The sequence below is a fragment of the Macaca mulatta genome, chromosome 8 (assembly GCF_049350105.2).
Source record: "Macaca mulatta isolate MMU2019108-1 chromosome 8, T2T-MMU8v2.0, whole genome shotgun sequence".
Classification (NCBI taxonomy): domain Eukaryota; kingdom Metazoa; phylum Chordata; class Mammalia; order Primates; family Cercopithecidae; genus Macaca; species Macaca mulatta.
In genome coordinates, this window is record NC_133413.1 from 116,406,949 (window position 1) to 116,427,740 (window position 20,792).

Consider the following 20,792-nt stretch of genomic DNA (forward strand, 5'->3'; position numbering starts at 1 on the left):
CTCAGGAAACTATCGCAAGAACAGAAAACCAAACATCGCATGTTCTCACTCATAGGTGGGAATTGAACAATGAGATCACTTGGACACAGGAAGGGGAACATCACACACTGGGGCCTATTGTGGGGAGGGGGGAGGAGGGAGGGAGGAGGGATAGCATTAGCAGATATACCTAATATAAATGATGAGTTAATGGGAGCAGCACACCAACATGGCACATGTATACATATGTAACAAACCTGCACGTTGTGCACATGTACCCTAGAACTTAAAGTATAATAATAATAATAAAAAATAAAAAAATAAATACTGATTAAAATACTTTATTGAGGTATTGTAAAGATAAATGAGTTATTCTAATAATGGTTCCTGTACACAGAAGATACTCGATGTCATTGTAAAACTATGCTATTTGTTACTATGGCATTTACAGAACAAGAGCAGCCCAGAATGTCCATGTCTTGATCACTGGAACCTGTGAGTATGCCAGGTTATAAGGCAAAGGGAAGGGAATGTTGCAGATGGAATTAAGGTTGCTAAGGAGCTGATTTCAGATGGGGGGATTATCTTGGATTATCCAGGTAGTTCTGATATCATCACAAGTGATAAAGTAGGTGGGATACAGACAACCAAAGAGATGGCGGAGAAGGACTCGGCCTGCGATAAACCAAAGAAGGTCAGCAGCTTCTATATTATGGAAAAGGTGAGAAAACGGCTGCTCCCCTGGAGCCACCAGGAAGGAACATAGTGACATCCATTTCATCCATCTGTCTTCCAGAGCTGTAAGACGAGAAATTTCTGTTGTTTTAAGCCACTAAGTTTGTGGTGACTTATTAGAGCCGCAATTGGAAACTAATCCGTACTATTATTATTATTGTTGTGATTATTGTTACTATCCATGCAGAAAAACCCAGCTATCCACCAAAATATGTGCTTCCCCTGTCTGCAGTGTAGAGATTTTGCTCTAGGCAGCTGCCTGGCCAGGAGCTCTATTTTCCAACTCCTTGCATCTTGTGAAATCAGGCAACCAAAATTGGATTGCTTCTGGACCAAAGCATTTAAATAGGTGTCCCTTCCCTTTCTAGGGCTAGATGCAAAGAATCCCAAGTTACAACACGGAAAATGCCTTGCCCCCTGAATCACTATCTGGGTAAAAGTTACCTGCTTACTAGGAATACCTGCATTGGACCATCACATGAACAAGAACAAAAATTAGATGTGAACCACTGATGTTTTAGGATTTATGTGTGAAAGCTAGCATTGTTACAGCTGAGGTATTATCTGCCACTAAATTCTCATTCATTTTATTTCACTGGAAAAGCGGCCAGAAAACATCCTTTCCTTTTGCAGTCCTTTTATCTCTTCAGGAAATTACAAGTGTTTCCTTAGATCTATTTGTGAGAGTAACCCAGGTAGTTACCCTTTTAATATCCTTTAATCTTTCTACTGATGTAATCTCCCAATACCCCAATGCCTCAAGGAAGTCCATTACCAAATTCTGAGACTACTATTTTCAGATCCTTGTCTTGAGACATTGAGAAATACAGTATTATAGACTTGTTTATTTGAGGAGAAAGAAGCATTGTTCTCACCTCGTCCATGTTCTTATGCAGAGAGCTTTCCTACATCAGGCCCTTCTCTACTCCTGGCACCCAGAGCCAGGCCCCCTGTTCCTGCTACCACTCTTAGTCATTCTGGATGTTTTAGAAAGTTTGTAAATGTAAGCACTCATCGAGGGGCTAAATTGCAGTTGAGAGAAAACCGGCAGGGCATAGTAATTATAAACATTTATTTCAAAACAAAATGATATGTTCTCAAAGCAAACAGAGTCACCCCACAAGGTGTCACAGCTGGAGTGGTGTGTAAGGGTGCAGAATGCACTCTCAGCTTGCTCTCCTTTGGGGCCGAAGTGTGTTGTACAGGACATCCATGGGCATTAAAGGAAGAAAGACGAGTTCTGGGCTCAAATAAGTTTGGGATACCCTGAATTGAATAAGATAAATATATTTGTTTTCTTTGACATTATTGGTGCTCTTGTTCTATATTTTAAAATGTAAACTATAGTATGCAAGTTTTCTAGTTATATTTGATCATGGACTTACATACACATATATGGAATATATGTATACAAGTAAATACACATGTACAAGAAATCAGCATTTTAAAAAAATTTTTCATAAATTACCTTGCTAGCAATGCAGATTTAGGGGCTAAATTTCTAGTTTGTATATTATTCAACTTACTTTCATTTCCTCCTTTAACTGAATGGTTTTGACCTAACTGTGTGCTTATTTTCCAGCTATTGTCAGTGAACGGGAAGGTAGAAATCTCAGACAATTTCCTGGTTTACTGTTTCATTTTGTCCAAGGTTACAAAGAGTGTTTTGAATTCAAAGACGATCATGCTCATGTTTTCTTAAGTCTGGTGTCTCTGTGGAAAATCCAGGGATAATGTTAAATGACCTGCCTAGAACCTCCTTCTTTCCCCAGCGTATGAGTACAAGTTTTCAAGGACAAAACTTTATCCTGCACAAATTAAAAAAGGATTGAAGCAGCCTGGGACCCCTAGTGGAGAAGCAGTGTAGTATGTGGCTCAAATCTCTGGCTGAGAAATCTGGCAGGCCTGATGCCAGTCTCGCAGCAGTGAGATCTTGGGAAAGTACTTATGATCTTGGGAAAGTCCTTGTGTCTCAGTTCCTCTTCTGTGAAGTAGGGGCAACAATACCTACTTTGCAGGCATGTTATAAAATTAAATGAGATAATGTATATCAATCATGAAGCCTCTTGATAAACAGTATTATTTATGGCCTCAATTTCACTTGTATCTATTGCCAACTAGGTCAGTTCTGGTAAAGGATCAATAAAATATGCTGTACCACAGTATCTGATGATGCAACTGCAACAAATTGACACAATGTCCTCTAAGCAAAATGACCCTGTTAACACCTTCTTCTCCAAATATTTCCTATCAAGCTCTTCAGTATTACAAGATCAGGATCCAGAACCAGCGATTCCTGAGTCTCCACTAAAAAGGTCTGTTCTCATTCACACTGCCTCTTGCCCATACCATTTGGACTTTAAAATATCCTCTGCTATGAGATTAAACAAATTAACTGCTCAAAGGACCTCACCAATCTAGATTACCATCATCCTTTTAAGCAAGAAGGGGAAGACCCCAAGTCCAATGCAGAAGAGTCATTTCAGTGTTTTATTCTCTTGTCTTGGGCTGTAAGATCAGTAATCCTACTGAAATGAGAAGTGAAAATAGTGAATTTCCAGACTCAGGCCCTCCTCTATGGGTTTCAGACACCAATCAGTATTGCTATCAAAACACTCTTACAAACCTGTCCCCTGGGAAGTTTTCCCCAACTAAAATTACCCTTAGGCTTTCTCTCTTCTCTTAACCAATTCTACCAAATATACTCATAAGAGAAAGTTTTATGCATACCTTGAAATTAGGCCTAATTCATAACTATGGTAGAATCCTAGTTCCTTTGAAGCAAATACAGTTTTATTGACTTTAGAATAGCAGAACTAAGGCAATAAAATGGCATTTCGTGTTCAGATTGGTGGGATTGTAAGAGCATTAGACCTCTAGATGATATAAAAGTGATATAAAGTCAAACCTCTGCTTCAAATAGGCATGCTGAGTTACCTGGAAAATACCATGAGCCTCAGTGCCTTCATCTATATGTAGAAATTCCCTTGCTATATCTTTTTGTCAGTCACATAGGACTACAGTGGGTGTATAAGGATAAAAGAGACTATCGAGGAGCATGCTTGAATGAGGCAGATTGCTGAATACTGATCCAAGGCTGGCATTTCAGCAAACTTTCCCCTGAGATGCAGATGCAAGCTGTGAGACAGAGCTGAATTGCCAAGAACAAAGAGGAAGTTTTGAGGAATCGTGTGGAGCAGAAAAGGAAAAAACAATGTGAAGGGTGACACTAGAGAGGGTCCTTTAGAGATAAAAAAGAAAGATATCTAATGGGGAATTAAATTATGTTTCTGTGAGTGTGGTTTTAAAGAGAATTTTCTCCTTACTACATCTTAAACAAAACAATCTATTGCTGTGGGTGGGTTGTGAATGTTCATTTATTTTGTCTTTGTGATAGTGAGATAATTGGTGACTCAACGTAAACAGACCAGCCAAAAAGACCTACACATGTGCACACCACAGTACAGATGGAAAGTGCATTAAAGTGGGTGGGAGGCAGGAACTGAGAGTCCTAGTTCACATTTTAACAACTGGGCATAGTCAATGACTCTAGGTCATGGTTTTCATTTCCATATCATGGGATCTGCTTCTGTAATATGCAGGCATCTTCTGATCCAATGTAAATGTTTTGGAAAAAGCCTTGAGAAGGAAATAGTAATATTAGCATAAGAATTAGACCCAGAACATATGATAGCACTCAGTTTACTGGAAATCACAGCCTCGTCCCAAAGATGGCCTGTTCTAATGAAAATCTGAAAATTCTCTGAGTCATGCAGGTTGTATAGTTGCCAAAACAACTCTTCAGAAAGAGTAGCCATGGAAACAGCACACCAGATTGTCTCAAGGGGTGTATAAAAACATCTGAAAACTGACTTGGAGCACTTGGCAGACACTGAGAGAGGTAAGAGGCTCTGTTTGTGGGGAAAACAAAGGCCTTTTAACTGTTATTGCTGCTCTGAAAGGTGTAAACATAACGGTCTAAAGGCAAGAATCCTGAGCCCAGAGCAGGCTCTGTGGTGACTAACTTCCCAGCTGACATCTGCTAAGTAAGGATCTGATGGCAGAGAATCTTTAGCCTGAGTTTATCAACAGTAACATCTCGGATAGCCTCGATATGTAGTGCTCTGCTGCCATTAAATCTGTGACTTGATGGTTAATCTCTTCATCCATTAAGCCCCCAGGAAAGTATACCTCTGCATAGTATAAAGGAAACTGTTCCTAGAACTCTCATTGACATAAGTGACACTACACTGTTCTCCTTATTACACAGTTACTGAAATCGAAACAAGTTTATGCATATGTTTATTAGCTTTAATTACGTAGGTAACACATGGATTAATTCTTGTGAAAACATTTAAACTATACAGAGTGCAGGGCAAATGTTTCCCTTCTCACTTCATAATCCCATTGCCCTATAAGAGGCAAACTTGGTTACCAGTTTTGTGCACAATCTTTTAGTCCTTTCTCTACATGTTTCTACAGTTGGTGTTTGGTTTGAGTCTTATTATTTAATACATGGGTATGTTTTCACCTCCAATATACTTTTTCTCCCACTTAAGTATATGTTTTAAATATCTTTCCACTTGTGTCCATCTACCTTCAGATATATTGTTCTAAAATTTGCATCAAAACATGTAACATTTTCCTGAGAAAAAGTGCTTTTCTTTCCTAAGCACAGATCCAGAAATAGGCAGGAATAGGAGAGAGAAGAGACTTTAACATAAAAACAATTCACATTCCATCTCTGCTAGTTAATATTTAGTTGAATTTGGGCAAATTACGTACACTTTATGGACCTTAATTTCTGTTTAAGAAGAGGGACAGATAATACATTTACAATGAATAAGAATAACATAGAACCTCATCCGCCATATTATCTGGCACAAAATAAGTTCAAAGTATACATTAGTTGCCTTTGCTTTGTAAACAATTCTATAAAGGAATAATATTCTAAAATAGGTAAAGAGTTGGTGATAGTTGGCACATAGCTGGAGTTCAACACATTTTGTTATGTGATAAATGAATGAAGGTGTAGCTCCTGTGTAGCAGATACATGGATCTTCAGAATTGTATCAATTCTGATTCTATTGTAATTGTCTTACATCCATTGGATGGGAGTTCTTTGAGAAAAGGACACAGATTAGACTCAACCTTGTAACCTAGATTATGGAAAACCTTGGCCACAGTTTCATATGATCAACACACAAAATACTTTTCAAACAAATAAATGATATATTGTCCCCCAGCTGAAGCACTTATTTGACCACAACAAAGAGGTTTACACTTTTCCCCATCCTCCATTTGCCATTTTTGTTGTTGTCTTATCAATCTGATTAAATTATATCTCACTAAATGGAAGAATTCCAGGCACATATCAGAAGGGCAATAAAAATTTGTTGAACAAATTGTAGCCCTACTGGAAACCCAGGTTTTCAGCCTTTGGGAAAGATAGTATTAAAATTAAAAATATATTCAACATTGAAAGCCATGTGTCTCATCTTTTCTCAAAATCTCATACTCACAGCACATGCTATTTCTCTATTCCATTCTAGGTAGTTCTTTACCACCACTCTGCTTCTGCTCTTTCCCTTCTTCTATACATACGTTGCCTCCTGAATTGCTCCATGACTTAAGAAGAACAATATCTACTATCTAGAAGATATAAAACAATGTATAATTTGTATATTAATGGCACAATCAGTTCCTTCTAGAAATTAAGGGTTCCCACAGCATACTGGTTAACCTATCACTGTCCTACTATTTCATGCTTATAACCTGACTCCTGTCTATCTGTCCAAAGTCATTTCAGTCCATCTTTTCTTTCATGCACTAACCTTGCTCCAATCTGACCTTCTTGCTGTTTCTCAAACTCTTGTATACTTTGAGGCCTTTGTATGTATAATTTCCTCTGCTGGAATGCCCCTCTTTCTCCTTAATATAGGCTCCTGGGTATCATTCAGGTCTCAGCATAAATGTCATGTCCTTTGAAAATATTACCACCCTAGCAAAGTTCCACACTCTAATTATCTCGAATCCTACTTTCTTTGTTGTCTTTTTTTTTTTAACTACAGATGACAGTTTAAATTTTTGTGTTTATTCATTTATTTTTTGCCTCCTTCATTAATGTTTCAGCTTCCCAAAAGCATTTCCTATGTCTGTTTCCTTTAACATTTGGATATATAGCAATTAGTCTGAGTTTTGGCATATAGTTGGTTCTCATATTGTTGAATGAATAAGTCAGTAAAGAAAGATGGAATGTTCTATTAACTTTTCGGGATTTAAATTTACAATTTCTGGGATACAACATTTACTAGAGATTTTAGTTTCTAGTGATCATAACTGAGATTTGGCCACTTTGAATCCCTGTATATTATATTTTACAATAGCAAAACATTCATTTATTTCCCATTTTTTTCAAGTAAACAAAGTGTCACTGTATATTGATAAGGGAAGGTATTTACATTTAAGCAAAGGTGTTAACAGCATGTAGTCAGTTACCAGAAGCCTACTAAATAAAACTAATGTGTAAGAAACGCTAAATAATGTTTCCAAGCCAACAATTTCATTATTAGGCACACTATCTTTCCATGCTAAATATGTAGCAATTCCAGTATTTGGTATCATTTTAAAGAGATAGCTGATATTTTATTTCTGTTGCATTAAAGCAGAACCTTGCGAAATAAGGAACTGACACAATCAATATTTTAAATGCATGCACTCAGAATAACAAGGCCTCATTTATATTCATTTCTCCAAAATTTGGGTAAAGCAGAAAATAATAAGTATTAATGAGAGCTTATTAAAGTTACAACATTAAATTATCATGGGTAAAGAATTAGATTCTGTTTCTTCAAAGTTTCTTCCTTCTTGCCAAGAGCTCCTAATTACTTTGAGCTCAAAAACCATTCCATCTGCATCAACGTTTCCCTGATGGTATTGCTATTTTGAACATACAATTTGAAATTACTTATTAAGAAGTTGTTTAGAGAAGTAAAATGCAATCTCTATCACAGTATAAGTAAACATCTCTTAAGAATTTTTAGTCACTGAAGATTTTTTTAAAACCAGAGGTTTGTAAGAATGCAATATGATTATTATACATCAGCATAAGAATGTATTCCACAATCAAAAAGAGGAGTGTTCTTGATTAGGAGAAAACTTTACTGATATACCCAACCTTCTGCTCATTATTCCAGAACTTGGAACTGGAATGTCACTGGATCTATTTGGGAAAGTATTTTACTGAGGAAAGGGAAACAGGATGCCACCAAACTGCTGGAGAGAACAATTGTTAGGATAATAATAATAATAATACTTCTCAGTGCATGCAATGTGCTAACTAATTTACATGCTTTGTTTAACTTAATCCTCACCACAGTAGGAACAATTATTATGCCAATCTATGACCGAGACAACGAAGGCCATGTGTGGCCAATACGTGCCTCTCAAGGTTTGCCAGTCTAGTCAGTAGTTTGCTGTATCCGCCTGTAGCCTTGCTTGGCAGATACTGAGAGGCAAGCATTAGCCATGCATGGAAGTGGGATGGGGGAACTGTCTGGGCGGCAGAGAAGCTGTGTGAAATCTTCCTTAATCAGCTGAGGAAGACAGGACTCATGAGGTCATGCCACAGGAAGGAGGGAGCAGTTCCAAAGACATGTGGTCTTTTAGATGAGAAGACAAATGAAAGTATTTGAGGAATGATAAGAGAAAGATGGTGGACCCTTTGATACTGAGAAAGGTATCCCACATGAATGTTTAGTATGTGGAAATAGAAGGGACAGGAAAAAAAAAAAACAAAAACAAAAACAAAAAGGGAAGGGCTATTTATACCTTCATTTTGCAATATTGGAAATCAACAGAAATCATCTGTCTTAGTTTCGTAGGGCTGCCATAACAGAGGACCACAAGCAAGGTGGCTTAAACAGCTGGAATATATTGTTTCACAGTTCTGGACACTAGAAGTCTGAAATCGATGTGCCGGCAGGGTTGGTTTCTTTGGAGGGCTATGAGAAAATGATCTGTTCTGGGCTTCTCTCCATGGCTTGTAGATGGACACCTTCTCCCTGTGTCTTCACATCATCTTCCCTCTGTACAAGACTGTACAAGACAAATGTCCCCTTCTTATAAGGATAGAGATATTTTGGATCAGGGTCCACCCTAAAAATCTGACTTTACACTTGATTACCTGTGTAAAGACCTCAAATACAGTCACATTCTGAGGTTCTAGGGATTAGGAGGACTTCAACATATAAATTTGGGGGGGATACAATTCAACCCATAACATTATTTGTAATTGAAGGAACAAAAAATAAAGGTGATAAGTATATATTTTTGTAATTGCAAAAGCAACTAAAAACAGTCATGTAAGTGTACTCGGAAAATGTCTGGGGAGCATGTAAGTGAGTCTTCTGTGATAGAGTAGGATCTAACATAGCAGACAGTCAAGAGACAACACCTGAAATTGACATATTCAAAAAAGTTTATTATTTAGAGATAAGTGGCATCCTCCAGAAAAAAAAAAAAAAAAAAAAAAAAAAAAAAAAAAAAAGCTTCTTTAAAATTAAAAGCAGTTTTTGTAGACTTCTTATACCTTAGGGAAGGTATAAATGGGTAGGAGATCCAGAGGCTTTTAGTTTTAGCTATAAACACTGCTGAACTATTTAACTTGAAAATTTTAGGTAATAACTTAAAATAGCCAGATACGGTAATGGATTGAACATAAACTTAGTTGATGACCTGCCCTGGCCCAGAACTGAGAATTAAGAATGAATGCAAATATTGGATAATCCTTTACAGAAAAGACATTTTGACAAATGGTTTCCATTCAGGGAATATGGTAATAGAAAAAGAGGAGGGCTGGGGAGAAAAAAATCCCAGGGCTGCATTCGTACATTGCAAACATAGCACTGAAGAGAAAAATGTAAGAATTTTTTTTTTAAGTTTACATAAAGCATTGAAAATTGCATAGCAAAGACATTAAATCAACCTAGGTGCCTATCAAGGTGGATTGGATAAAGAAAGTGTGGAACTTTTACACCATGGAATACTACACAAGTACAAAAAAGGAGGAAATCATGCCCTTCAGCAACATGGATGCAGCTGGAGGCATTATCCTAAGTGGATTAACAAAGGAACAGAAAACCAAATACCATGTTCTCACTTATAGGTGGGAGTTAAACATTGGGCATGTATGGACATAAAGACGGAAACAATTAATCACTGGGGACTATGGAACAGGGAAAGAAGGAAGAAAGGGTTGAAAAACTACCTTTTGGGTACTATGCTCACTACCTGGGTGATGATATCAATTGTACCCCAAACCTCAGTGCCACACAATATACCCATTTAATAAACCTGCACATTTTATTTTTCAAAATAAAAATTGGAAAAAAAAAGGAAAAGAGAAAGTTATGGATGTAAATTGTTATGGGCTGTACTCATATCCACTGTGTCCTTTCCTCTCATCCAAACAGCTCAGTCAAGCCTTTCCAGATTATTCAGATGTCTAGGGTTCCTTGGGTCTGACAAAGGTAATTTTATTTGTGTCTTTACTTACAGAGTAGAGAGATCTTGAGAATGGCCAGCAGCCTCTTGCAGGTCTTTGCAACCTTTTCACTTTGAAGTATATTTGTAAAAGTCTGATTTTGCTGCTACAAATCTGGGAGACGTGGAGAAAGGGAGCGGTAAAGCTCTTCCTTTCCTGCTGAGAAAGAGTCTATAGGAAAGGGATTGGGGACAGACTATACTGGCATGTCCATGTCTCTGCCCAAGCTCTTTCCTTGTCTCGGATGCTCTTTGATTGCTGAAGGAACCTCCTTTAGACTGAGCTCACATAATGAGGTTTCGTTGTGTAATAAAGAGCAGAAGTTTTATCAGTTTGCCAGTTATCTGCAACCTATGTTCATTGTAGCACTATTCACACTAACCAAGGTATGAAATCAGCCTAAGCATTCAGCAACAGATGAATGGATAAAGAATGGCATATATACACAATGGAATACTATTCAGCCATAAAAAGAATGAACTCCCGTCACTTGTGGCAAAATGGGTGAGCCTGCAGCACATTACGTTAAGTGAAATAAGCCAGATACAGAAAAATAAATACAGCATGTTCTCATTCATATGTGGGAAATAAAAAAGTTGATCTGATGGAAGTAGAAAGTAGAATAGTGGTTACCAGAGAAGAGTCAGAAGGCATATAAAGAGATTGGTTAATAAGTAGAAAATTATAGTTGTATAGAAGGAATAATTCTAGTATTCAATAGCACAGTAGGGACTATAGTTAAAATAATGTATTCTCTATTTCAAAATAGCTAGAAGAAAGGATTTTGATGTTCCCAACACAAAGAAATGATAAATGTTTGAGGTAATGGGTATGCACTGATTTGATCATTATACATTGTATACCTGCATCAAAAGAACACATATACCCCATAAATATGCATAATTATGTATCAGATAAACATTTAAAAATTAAAAATAGAAAAGGGCAGAGATTTCAGCTCATGAGAACAAGTTTAAGTCTTAGCTCTATCAATGTACTAGTCTGAATCCATTTCTTACCTTCGTATCTCAGCTACGGTCATGTGAGAATGGAAATTCTGATATCTACTGTAGAAGAGAATTTCTAGAAGAGTAGGTGAGAGTACAGTTTAAGCCTGAGGGTTTCTCACTTGCATAGGCCCCTGCAAAGCTCTATACCTAATTTTCTATTCATAATTTTATCATTTTTCCCCAGAAGGTCCCAGAGATGTATAAGCTTCACAGAAAGACCAGGTGTGCCTTGGATCTATTTCACTTTAGTATTTACAATGGCTTTGTTTATAAACCTGGGGTTAAAATCAAGGTTTCCTGACATCCAAGCCGGAGTTCTCTCCCCTTAACAGCAACGAATGCTTTTTCCCTTCCATTTCCAAATTCCTGGAACTTTGCTCATTATCTCTTCCTTCTCATCCCTGTCTATCACTGATGTCCAGACACCCTCAATACACTCATTGGTAGTGCTGTAAGACTTTAAAATGTATCCTCTCATCCTACTCACCTCTGAAAATACCTACAGGTAGAATCAAAATACCATTCTCTTGGTTACATTTTCTTAATTTTAAAGGTTTTTATAAACAAACAAGTAAAGGACAAGTAAATGCTGCAAAGTTGTAACTTTCATTTTTTCAGAGGGCATTTGCATTCTAAGAGAGGTTATTTATTAAGGCAAAGGAAAGAATGAACAAGGTTGAATTTGCTCCTGTTGGGCTGGCTCCTGCCTTCTTAGAAAAGTGGGTTCCACTATGATCCTATTTGGAATCCTGAGGGTGGTAGTCCAGTCCCCTGAAGGTTGGTGGAAAGAACTTGAGGAAGCGAGATTGTGGTACCTAAAACTGATTTTCTCCAAAAATCTCAATCTTGAAAAAATGTTTAACCAAGATTGTTAAAATGAAAAATGAAATTACAGACTGTGGTGGTTAATATTGGGCGTCAACTTGATTGGATTGAAGGATGCAAAGTATTGTTCCTGGGTGTGTCCATGAGGGTATTGCCAAAGGAGATTAACATTTGAGTTGGTTGAATGGGAAAGGCAGACCCACCCATAATCTGGGTGGGCACAATCTAATCAGCTGCCAGTGAGGTCAGAATAACAGCAGGCTGAACATGAAAAGACTAGACTGGCTTAGCCTCCCAGCCTGCATCTTTCTCCCATGCTGGATGCTTCCTGCCCTTGAACATCAGACTCCAAGTTCTTCAGCTTTGGGACTCTTGGACCTTCGACCACAGACTGAATCCTGCACTGTCAGCTCCCCTACTTTTGAGGTTTTGGGACTCAGACTGGCTTTCTTGTTCCTCAATTTGCACACAGCCTATTGTGGGACTTCACCTTTTGATTGTATGTGTCAGTACTCCTTAATAAACTCCCCTTTACATATATGTATTAGCTCATTTTCATGCTGCTGATAAAGACATACCCAAAACCGGGAACAAAAAGAGGTTAAATTGGACTTACAGTTCCACATGGCTGGGAGGCCTCAGAATAATGGCAGGAGGTGAAAGACACTTCTTATATGGCTGCGGCAATTGAAAAATGAGAAAAAAGCAAAAGTGGAAACCCCTGATAAGCCCATCAGATCTCGTGAGACGTATTCACTATCATGAGAATAGCACGAGGAGACCAGCCTCCATGATTCAATTAACTCCCCCTGGGTCCCTCCCATGACACGTGGGAATTGTGGGAGCACAATTCAAGTTTATATTTGGGTGGGGACACAGTCAAACCATATCAATATACATCTATCCTATAAGTTCTGTCTCTTTAGAGAACCCTGACTAATACATGGGCTATGTTAGTTTTGTTTTTCCTGGTGCCTCAGTTGACTTCAACTGGAGTTGAAAGTTTACACCTTGAAAATATTTGCATATTTCACAAGTATAAATTCAACTCTGGATGCCATGAAGTAGACTTTTTTGTTCATGAAACATTTCAAATGCACGTATCTCTCTTTTTTTTTTTTTTTGAGACGGAGTCTCGCCCTGTCTACCAGGCTGGAGTGCAGTGGCTGCAATCTCGGCTCACTGTGAACTTCACCTCCCGGGTTCACGCCATTCTCCTGCCTCAGCCTCCTGAGTAGCTGGGACTACAGGCGCCTGCCACCACACCTGGCTAATTTTTTGTATTTTTAGTAGAGACAGGGTTTCACCGTGTTAGCCAGGATGGTCTCGATCTCCTGACCTCGTGGTCCACCCGCCTCAGCCTCCCAAAGTGCTGGGATTTCAGGCGTGAGCCACCGTGCCTGGTCTCCTTATTGTTTAAAATTCATTTTTAATTAATTATTTTTTTTAAATTCGACTTTAAGTTCTGGGATACATGTGCTGAACGTGCAGGTTTGTTACATAGGTATACATGTGCCATGGTGGTTTGCTGCACCCATGAACTTGTCATCTAGGTTTTAAGTTCCACATCATTTGGTATTTGTCCTAATGCTCTCCCTCCCCTTTCCCCTCACCCCTCAACAGGCCCCGGTGTGTGGTGTTCCCTCCCTGTGTCCATGTGTTCTTATTATTTAGCTCCCACTTATGAGTGAGAACATGCAGTGTTTGGTTTTCTGTTCCTGTGTTAGTTATAATTTTTTTTTTTTTTTGAGATGGAGTTTTGCTCTGTTGCCCAGGTTGGAGTGCAGTTGAATGATCTTGGCTTACTGCAATCCCTGCCTCCTGGGTTCAAGTGATACTCCTACCTCAGCCTCTCAAGTAGCTGGGATTACAGGCACATGCCACCATGTCTGGGTAATTTTGATATTTTTAGTAGAGACAGGGTTTTGACATGTTGGCCAGGCCAGTCTTGAACTCCTGGCCTCAAGTGATCCACCCAACTTGCCCTCCCAAAATGCTGAGGTTACAGGTGTGAGCCACCATGCCTGGACTATCTTCTTATTACTAAAAAAGAAAATAAGGTCAGGCACAGTTGTTCACACCTGTAATCCCAGCATTTTGGGAGGCCGAGGTGGGTAGATGGCTGGAGCTCAGGAGTTCATGACCAGCCTGGGCAACATGGCAAAACCCCATCTCTACAAAAAATACAAAAATTAGCTCAGCATAGTGGCACAAGTCTGTAGTCCCAGATACCTGGGAGACTGTGGTGGGAAGATGGTTTGAGCCCGGGAGGCAGATGTTGCAGTGATCCAAGATCATGCCACGGCACTTCAGCCTCGGTTACAGAGTGAGACCTTGTCAAAAAGAAGAAGAAGAAGAAGGAGAAGGAGAAGGAGAAGAAGAAGAAAGGAAGAGTGAGAAGAAAGAAAGAAAGAAAGAAAGAAAGAAAGAAAGAAAGAAAGAAAGAAAGAAAGAAAGAAAGGAAGGAAGGAAGGAAGGAAGGAAGGAAGGAAGGAAGGAAGGAAGGAAGGAAGGAAGGAAGGAAGGAAAGAAGGAAGGAAGGAAGGAGGAAGGAAGGAAAGAAGGAAGGAAGGAAGGAGGAAGGAAGGAAGGAAGGAAGGAGGAAGGAAGGAAGGAAGGAAGGAAGGAAGGAAGGAAGGAAGGAAGGAAGGAAGGTTCCTTTTGAGTTTTAATCATCATCAAGGATGCTTTCTTTGAATATAAATTTTTCACAGATAGTTAAAATCTCTTTTCCCATAATGCCAACACAGCACAAATAGTCTCAAAGTATCTTAATTATTTATATTAATTATTCAAATGTGTTTAGCTCCCAAGGAATAATTTACCAACTATTAGAACAGTTACTTTGGATTTTCTGCTTCATGTAAATTAGTTATGAATGACTTAATTCCAATTCATTTAACCTCAAGGTGATACTCATAAGTGAGTGTTGAGAAGTTTTAAGAAGAACAAAATTTAAGAAACATTCTTGCTGCAGAGAAGATGTGTGCCTAACTAAGAATAGCACCATGCAGACTTAAAGTGCAATGCTAATGGGAACCTGTGCTAGGTGCTTGCTGGCTGTTTGATGCTCCAGAGAAAAAAACATGTTATCATCAGAGATTCATCTTTGCTCTCACACCTTGGAGTACAAATACCAAAATGGCCCTGAGGCCCTTGCCTCTCATCTGTGACAACTTCAGGCCCTACTAACAATTGGGGAGGCAGAAAATTCTTGTGTATAGCTCAGTAGATTTTTTTGTTTCAGTTTCAGCCGCAAGCCATCTGGCTGGGAGTCTGACCAGAATACAAAGAGAACCCTTTTTTGACCAATCAAACTGCAACATGCAAATGAACTCTGGCATTCAGAGATTTCACCTCAAGTCCTCAAATGGGGAAGTCATTACTCTTCTGAATACCCACCCCTATCCCCAGAGGCATATGACCTCAATCATAAAAGGTAAGACAGTCTCTCTCCTGTAATCCAGACACTACCAACAACCAGACCAATATTTTTTTTAAATGTAAATCTTAATTTATTACTGCTCTCCTTAAAAATCTACTTTGTGCTTAGAAAAAACTTAAACTCCTTCACTCTGTCATAAATCCCTTCCTTAATCAGGCATCTCCAATTCCCACCTCTTCTCATCCCACTCACTTCCTTACTTATCATGTTCCAGCTTCATTAGCGTCCTTCTCTACTGTAGAATCAAGCTCTTTCCTTCTCAAGGGTCTTTGTATGGCCACGTTCCTTGATCTGGCATCTAATTTCCCCAGCTTTCCACAGTGGGGCCTGCTCTATCCAGCTTACCCGATCTACTCTCTGTATACCATCTCACCATGGCACTTTCTTTCCTGGCATCCACCTCCTGTTCCTCACAAACTAAAATTATTTTGTTTATTTGATTTGTTCATTTTTATTGTCCAATCCCCTTTAGGGTTCTCATTAGCACAATGGAAGTGTCCAAAAGTTTTTGTTGAGTCAATTCAATGAATTAGTTAGTAAACAAAAGAATAATTGCAAATGGAGAGAAAGGAAAGTAGAACTTCAATGAGGGACATGGGGAAAGTTAGCATTATCCCAAGAAAACTGTAATATTGGGAAAGTTAGCATTATCCCAAGAAAACGGTAACATGGGGAAAGTTAGCGTTATCCCAAGAAAACTGTAATATGGGGAAAGTTAACATTATCCCAAGAAAACCGTAACATGGGGAAAGTTAGCATTATCCCAAGAAAACTGTAATATGGGGAAAGTTAGCATTATCTCAAGAAAACTGTAATATTGACATGATGACATTATGAAATTAGAAAATAAATATACAGGGCGAGAGAGGAAGCAGACCAAGATGGCCAAATAGAAGCTCCAGTGATCATCCCCCTGACCCCACTGCAGGAACAACAAACTGAACAACTATCCACAAAGACAGCACCTTCATAAAACCAAAATCAGGTAAGCAATCACAGTAGCTGGCTTTAACAATGTATCAGAGAAAGAGTCACTGAAGGAGGTTAAAAATTCCTGACGCCAACCCCTACTGCATCCCTGGCAGCAGCCATGTGTTACAGAGAGAGAATGTGTGCTGGGAGAGAGAGCACACAGTGATTGTGAGACTTTGCATTGGAACTTAGTGCTGCCCTGTCACAGGAGAAAACAATATAGGGCAGAATTCATCCTGTACCCAAAGAGGGAGCATTTAGACCAGCCATAGCCAGAGGGAAATCAACTACCCCAGTGACTGGAACTTGAATTCTGGCTAGCCCCACCACTACTGGCTAAAGCACTCTGGGGTCCTAAATAAACTTGAAAGGCAGCCTAGACCATAAGGACTGCAATTCCTGCGCAAGTCCTGGTGCTGTGCTGGGCTAGAGTCAGTGCACCCGGGTTGCATGCAACCTAGTGAGACATCAGCCAGAGCAGCTAAGGGAGTGCTTGCGCCACCCCAACCTCAGACAGAATAGGTTTGCAGCTCCAGGGGGAGATTCCTCCCTTCTGTCTAAGGAGATGAGAAGGAAGAATAAAGAGTACTTTGTCTTGCAACTTGGACACCAGCTCAGCCACAGTAGAACAGAGGACCAAGCAGAGTCCTAAAGATCCCATTTCAGGCCCTAGCTTCTGAACATTTCTAGACACATTCTGGGTCAGAAGGGGACATAAATCAAAAGTACAATAAGATATCATCTCACCCTAGTAAAAATGGCTTTTATCTATAAGGCAGGCGATAATGAATGCCAGCTAGGATGTGGAGTAAAGAGAACCCTTATACACTGTTGCTGGGAATGTAAATTAGTACAGCCACTATGGAGAACAGTATGGAGGTTCCTGAAAAAAAATTAAAGATAGAACTACCATGTGATCCAGAATTCCACTACTGGATATTTTTCCAAAGGAAACAAAATATGTCAAGGAGATTTCTGTACTCCCATGTTTATTGAAGCACATTCACAATAGCCAAGATTCAGCAGCAACCTAAGTGTCCATCAACAGACGATAGATAAAATGCAGTACAGATACACAATGGAGTACCATTCAGCCATTGAAAAAGAATGAGATTCTGTCATTTGCAAGAACATGGATAGAACTGGAGGACATTGCGTTAAATGAAATAAGCCAGGCACAGAAAGACACACTTGGCATGTTCTGATTCATTTGTGGGATCTAAAAATTAAAACAACCGAGCTCTTGAAGATAGAGGTTAGAACAATGTTTACCAGAGGCTTGGCAGGGTAGTGGGAGGTGGAGGGAGTATAGATGGTTAATGGGTACAAAAATATAGTTAGCTAGAATGAATAAGATGTAGTATTTGATAGCACAACAGGGTGACTACAGTCAACAATAGCTCATTGTACATTTAAAAATAAAAAACAGTATAACTGGAATGTTTATAACACAAGTAAATGATAAATACTTGAGGTAATGAATACATCATTTACCCTGATGTGATTATTATGCATTGTATGCCAGTATCAGAATATCTCATGTACCCCAAAAATATATATAGCTACTATGTATCCAGTAAAATTAAAAATAAAAGAGAATATTGAGAAATATATATATATATATAGGTCCATAACAACACAGAGAAATATTTCTTTTTACACGTATCAAGTCTTTATATTCACTTCTTCTGAGTATTTGTTAAATATTTACTGAGTAAATAAAAATGGACTTTAGGGTAGGTTCTCAGCAATATTTTTGTAATAAATAAATCATTGTATAATTGGGCTGACCTGAGCCTTAAGATATACACTTATTCATTCTTTGTTTTCCTGTTTCTTAAAAATGTGATTTTAGTTTAAGACTAAATTTATTTATTTATTGAAATTACTGTGTGATGAAATACTGCATGTACTTCCGTGTTTTACTTAGTTTTGACTTTCAACAAAGTGTAATGTGATAATTTATGCTTACAGGAGGAAAACAAAGTTAAATTTTACATTTTTAAAAAACTTCATTTTGTTCTTCTTCTTAAAGTAGTTTGGCCAAATGACCCTTGTATTACTTACAACAGTCAAAACCACTCCAACCAAGAGACATACAATTCAGCTGCTAAAATAAAGTGAATGTTTATTCTTCTCTCATGTCATGGTCAAGAAGTAGGTGGTACGGCACTGGAAGGGGAAGGGAAGCTCTGCAATCTCCAAAACATCCTAAGCAGCTGCCCCAGTTCTCCTCATTATGAAAACTGTGTCAAAGAAAGATTGCACTGGACAGAGTTAAACAAGCAAGGAAGACCTTATTCAGAAAAACTGGACTCAGTGTTATTAAAATGAAAGGAAAGAAAGTATTGAAGAATTAGGGTGAGCTGGTGGAAAAGTAATGGAGGATATTAGGGGGCAGATTGATCCATTTGATTAGGCCGTTTGTGTTTTCTAATTGGCACTTACGGAAGTTAGTCACCTACCCTCCCAAACAGACTGAGACATAGAGTCGATATCTTCCTTGAAGATGAAATTTCTAAAGGATGTGTCCCAGGTCCTTGAGAAAGACATCCTTGAGTTGCAAATCTGACAAGAAGCTGGGAAACAATTTACATTTTAAAGGGGCAGGAAAATGATTCACAATTGCAAGTTTTCTAAAGCAAATGCCCTAAGAAAAGTCAAGAACCTATAATCAAGAAAAAACCTGTCTGAAATAGTCAGTCTTAGGGGAATGCTAAGCCTATCTTGGTCACTTCTAAGAAGGAACAATGGAATTAAGAGTGTAGCAGGACGAGCGGCAGACAAAACTCCTCAGACACGGAGTTAAAGAAGGAAGGGGTTTATTCAGCCAGAGGCATCCGCAGGACTCCTGTCTCAAGAGCCAAGCTCCACGAGTGAGCAATTCCTGTCCCTTTTAAGGGCTCACAACTCTAAGGGGGTGCGTGAGAGGGTCGTGATTGAGCAAGCAGGGAGTATGTGACTGGGGACTGCATGCACCAGTAATTAGATTGGAACAAAACAAGATAGGGATTTTCACAGTGCATTTCTATACAGTGTCTGTAGTCTATGGATAACAGGGCTGATTAGGTCAGGGGTCGATCTTTAATCACCAGGCCCAGGGAGTGGCGCCGGGCTGCCTGCCTGTGGATTTCATTTCTGCCTTTTAGTTTTTACTTCTCTCTTTGGAGGCAGAAATTGGGCATAATATTATATGAGGGGTGGTCTCATCTCTTAAGAGAACACATATTTCTTCACATATTTCTTCTTAAGGACACAAACAGAAGAAGCACACATTATTCTCTTCATATCCCATTGGCCAGAACATAGTCACATATTTACACAAACTTTCATAGGAGGCTGGGAAAAGTCTTAGGTCAGTCATGTGCCCATCTAAAACTGGCCTGAATTGGGATTCTTTCACAGGAACTTGCGAAAAACTCCACCCTGCACTTTTTTCCACCACTGAATCATCCAACACCATAGAGTCTGCCCAGGTGGTATGGCTTATGAGGCAGGGTTGTTTGCACACTGCTGCCTTGACCTGCCTCAGAGCCCTTTCTTGCTCCTGACTCCATTCAAAGTCAGCAGCCTTCTCTAGGTCAGAACAATATTCTTGGACATGGAATGTGTGGCCTCGAAACCCAATGTATTCTTGCTTTATCATAGGAAATGCAAGAAGTATCCATTTGTCTTTAATTTTGGAGGAAATATCCTAGCATACCCCTAATCTCTGGACCCCTAATCATTTTACTGAAATTGCAGGTCCCTGAATCTTCATGGAGTTTTATCTTCTACTACCAGGAGCACATATGTCTTATAAGACTTTCAGCATGCTAGTCACTTCTTGTTCCTCATGTGCAATCAGCATGATGTCATTGACATAATGGATTGATGTAATGTTCCAAGGGACTCTGACAGGCCTAATCTCCTAAGACTTACAGCACTGAGGGAAGGAGAGTTAGCACAGCTCTGAAGTGGAAATCATAAGTGAATATGTTTTGGCCAGTCTCATGAATGCAAACTGTTTCTGATCCTGTTATCTGACTAGAATACGAAAGAATGCATTCACTAAATCAATGGCCATAGGAAAGTGATGCTTTATAAATCTGCTGTAGCAACGACACTACATCCAGCACAGTAGCTGTGCTGGCTACTACTTGTTTGAGCTCATAGTGGTCTATACTACAGTCATTCTCTAGAATCCATCCATTTCTGCAGGAGGCAGCCTGGCAAATTTAACAGAGATGAGATAGGGACCACCACTCCTACATCCTTTAGATCTTTAATTATGGCATAAATT

The 20,792-nt window shown here is 39.0% G+C and overlaps 1 pseudogene; it reads left to right on the forward strand.

The window, feature by feature from the left end:
• The first annotated feature begins 634 nt into the window (after positions 1–634).
• Positions 635–20,792, forward strand: part of LOC100424885 (monocarboxylate transporter 14-like) — a 124,735-nt pseudogene continuing 104,577 nt past the window's right edge.